The sequence below is a fragment of the Triticum urartu genome, chromosome 2 (genome assembly GCF_003073215.2).
Source record: "Triticum urartu cultivar G1812 chromosome 2, Tu2.1, whole genome shotgun sequence".
NCBI classification, from domain to species: Eukaryota; Viridiplantae; Streptophyta; class Magnoliopsida; order Poales; family Poaceae; genus Triticum; species Triticum urartu.
In genome coordinates, this window is record NC_053023.1 from 65719065 (window position 1) to 65723290 (window position 4226).

Here is a 4226-nt window from a genome sequence, read left to right on the forward strand (position 1 = left end):
ATGCAAAGAAAATGAAAACTTCCTTAGGAAACATTGTTTGGAATTCCAAGATGCACCCTTGTGCACAATATGAGATCATTTGAACAAACTATGGCATGAATGTGGCCATAAGATTGATCATTTGGCTTGAAAGCCATGAATCTTCACGCATGATAGCTCATTTCTGGGAACACTTTTTTAAAATAATTGTCGTAGTACAAGTTTATTATTTTTCTTCGGAACTTGGTCACATATAATGACACGATGCGAAGGTTTTCCAATTTTTTGATTTTTTTGAATTTTTTATGCCCATCTTGAAATGCGGACAAAACGGCGGGCTTGATCGTTCCTAGCTAGTGGTTGAATCTTGGAAAACTTTTGATGTTTCTCTAATTAAATAGATAATTATGTACCTAAAAATGATTTTTGAAAAAGTAATGAGCAAACTATGAGGCAGCTGCAGTCCAGATTTGACCCGGTTCCTCCTGAATCGGCGGAAATTTGCCTTTTTCACCAGAGGTGGATCGAAAATTTTAACACCCAACCATTTTGTTAATTATACATTCAATATGGCCTAGTATTTTATAAAATTGATTTGGTCCAATTTTGCAACAAATATATGGTAGGTCCATAACAAAAAAAACTCATTTCGGGCACTCGGAAAATGGAAAATGAATTTTCCGAGCAAAGAAAATGAAAACTTCCATAGGAAATATTGTTTGGAATTCCAAGATGCACCCTTGTGCACAATATGAGATCATTTGAACAAACTATGCCATGAATGTGGCCATAAGATTGATCATTTGGCTTGAAAAGCCATGAATCTTCACGCATGATAGGTCATTTCTGAGAACACTTTTTTAAAATAATTACCGTATTATAAGTTTATTATTTTTCCTCGTAACTTGGTCACATATAATGACACAATGCGAAGGTTTTCCAATTTTTTGAGTTTTTTTGAATTTTTTATGCCCGTTCCAAAATGCGGTCAAAACGGGGGGCATGATCGTTCCTAGCTAGTGGTTGAATCTTGGAAAACTTTTGATGTTTCTTTGATTAAATAGATACTTATGTACCTAGAAATGATTTTTGGAAAAAATAAAGAGCAAACTACAAGGCAGCTACAGTTCAAATTTGACCCGCTTCCAACTGAATCGGCGAAAATTTGTCTTTTTAACGAGATCAAAACTTTTTACACCCAACCATTTGGTCAATTGTGCCTTAAATATGGCCTAGTATTTTAGAAAAATGATTTGGTCCAATTTTGCAACAAATATATTATAGGTCCTTCACAAAAAACTTATTTTGGGCACTCGAAAAATGGAAAATTGATTTTTTGTGCAAAGGAAATAAAAACTCCCTTTGTCAATATTGTTTGCAAATCCACGATGTAAACTTGTGCAAAATATGATATCATTTGAAAAAATATTTGATAGGAATATCACAAAAATACTCATTTGGAGCACTGAAAAATGGAATGAAATTTTTTATCTTGAATCGATCACGACCAATTTATATGGTGATAAGGTCATCAAATGGTTTGCTGCGTTCTGATTGGACCATGAGCATATCACACGGATCACGCATCAACCGCCGTCGGATGCTTTCGGATCCAACGGCCCAAACCCACCCGAGCCGTAACCCTAGGTCTGTCCTCATGGACATTTTCCACCCACCTCCCCGCATCCATTCTTTCTTTTTTTTCTCCCCCCTCAGATCCTCACCCATCTCCCCCGATGCAGATCCTCCTCACCCCCTCGTCGCCGCCACCCACCTCCGCCGCCGCCCTCACTCCCCCCTCGTCTCCCTCGTCCTCGACCAACCTCGCCACCGTGCAGGGGCTGGGTTGTTGCCGCGTGCTGTTCCTGCGGGTTGTCGCTGCGGGGGGCGGCTCCCATGATTCAATCCAATCCTCTCCCCTGATCCCACCTGCCGGCGGTGACCTCCTCCCAACCAGCCCCACCGGCAGCCTCTAGATCCAAGCCAGCAGCTACCAGCTCAGGCCAGCGTGCGCTTTGCTTCGTCGTTCCCCACCCTAGCAGTCGATCCTGGATGCCCCTGCTTCACCGGCCTCCTCCATCTCTTCCGGCAAGATCTGACGCCCCCGCCCACCTTCTGCCCGCGGAGGATGACGAGGGCGAGGATGCGGAAGTCGGCGAGGGGGGAGGCGGCGGCGGGATGTGCCCGGTGGCCATCCGGTGGCCCTGCGTCACCTGCGCCCTCAAGAACAAGCGCGGGGACATGGTGAGTTGCTCTGGTTGGCGCTGCCGCCCCGTACCTTGGTGTCGCCTCTACCACGCCCGCTTCCCCTAGCCGGGACATCACTTTCCTTGCTACTGCCACTCCGCTCCGCCACCTGCGAGTCGCTGACTGTTGGGATCCAAGGTACGAGCCTCTTCTCCATCTAACGGTTGGTTAAATCCTACTGCCGTTTGCCATCACTGGGGCGGGCGCTACAGATCTCTGGGTGTGCATCCATCTCTGCCGTTGTCTTCGATTTCAGGAATAGATGCTAGTTTGTTTTACTCTGTACACTCCGGATGTCTAATATGCGTTGTGGAGAAGGACTGTTTCTATGTTTTAGAGGAAATAGCGTGCATGCTACTAATTGCAGTGCCGTTTAGCAATTTTGTATCTCTTCTCGTTGGAGCAATTTGCACGTTCTGTTTGTATCGCTTGCTCCTTGCTGGTTCAGGTCTCATCAAATAAAAAGGGAAGTCAGCGATGTTGTCTCTATGTACCATGCCAGCCAAGCTTACAATCTGTTTTTATGACTAATATAACAGGGAGGCTAAGCTTAAAATATGTATCATCATCTTTCTATTTGAGTAGAACTGAACTAGCACTTGGTATTTGCATCTCAACTATATTGTAGTGTACCCAATGTGTCCTGCTCTGCTTTGAGTTGGTTCGAATTTGAATGGTTTTCCATGTGTAGGTGTGATATGAATTCTGAATGGGTCTTTTGGCAGGTACGTGGAGGCTGGGAGCGCCAAGGCACACCTCACGGATGCGGACGTTGATCATGGTGTACCAGCTTTGCAAGGGCGTTGCTTTTTGCCACGGATGTGGTGTCCGGCACCATAACCTCGAGCCACACAACCTGCATATTGGTGGATGGATTGGTATCCTCTGGTTTGATCCCAGCAAGAGGAAGTGTTCTCTTCTCTTTATCAACCAAAGGCACTTTCTTCTCTCATGGATGGATGTGACTCCATCAATTTAGTACCAGTTTAGGTGTTATTATGCTATTGATGCTTGTGTTGACCATGGTTTTTGTCTTGTCATGTGCTGATATTAACTGGTAGCATCAGCTCCCATGATTGCTTGCTTGCTTACTCTATAACCTGTACTGCTAAAACATGTTATCCTACTCCATGATGCTGTATCATTTGCAAATACTCCTGGACATCAGCTCCCATGATGTTGCATTAGCTATATTCTGTACTGCTAAAAGAGGAGTATAAACTGGAGTAATTTTTTCAGCCATTATCTTTGTTTTCTTTTGGGCAGATGCTCTCCACTGGAGTACAACTGGGTACTGCATCTCTTTTTGCATTCCTTCTTCAGTCAGTGCTTGAACATTTTTTTTAAAAGATGAATTGGAATACTCCTGGACAGTAGTACAAGGAGTATACCTGTAACTTCTTGCAGTATAGCTGTAGCAGTCCATTAGGAGTAGTTTTGCATCAGTAGCATTATGAGTATCTTCTTGCAGAAACTCTTTGACACAAATATTGTCATGCATCAGTAGCATGTTTGCTTGTTTTGGAGCAGTGATTAATTACTTGTAATGTTTTTCTTGTACGAGAAACATGTCGAGCTGCTCTCCAACCCTGTGGAATGTTGCAATCAAATATTCTCTGATGTCCTTGCTTTTTCAGCTTTGCAATCTTATTCTGGAAAATTATTTCAATCTGAAATTCTTAGTTTCAGAATCTCTATTCAAATTTATTAATTCCCTGGTTACTACTATGCAGGGGATGTTAGTGTTAAGTCAAAAACCTGCATTGCAAGATATACTACAATGCATGTCCTTGTGGTACTATGGGATTTATTAGCTGTTTGGAGATGTACTCATATTGTGCCATGTATTTTATTAGCTATATGATTACACAGGTTGAAGCCAATGCAAGTCGATGTCAACTTAGTCAACAAATGATTCTGACATCGTTAGCTATTGGATTTACATCCAACGAACGGCATCCATCTTCAATCTCTCGTCTTCTTCCTCCAGCACCGCCGGG

General features: G+C 43.1%; 1 long non-coding RNA gene across 1 annotated transcript; it reads left to right on the plus strand.

Annotated features, from left to right (window-relative positions):
* Positions 1-1597: 1597 nt before the first annotated feature.
* Positions 1598-3850, plus strand: LOC125535790. The gene is made up of 2 exons (XR_007294800.1): positions 1598-2364; positions 2952-3850. It is a non-coding gene; the product is annotated as an uncharacterized LOC125535790 (long non-coding RNA).
* The last annotated feature ends 376 nt before the right edge of the window (positions 3851-4226 follow it).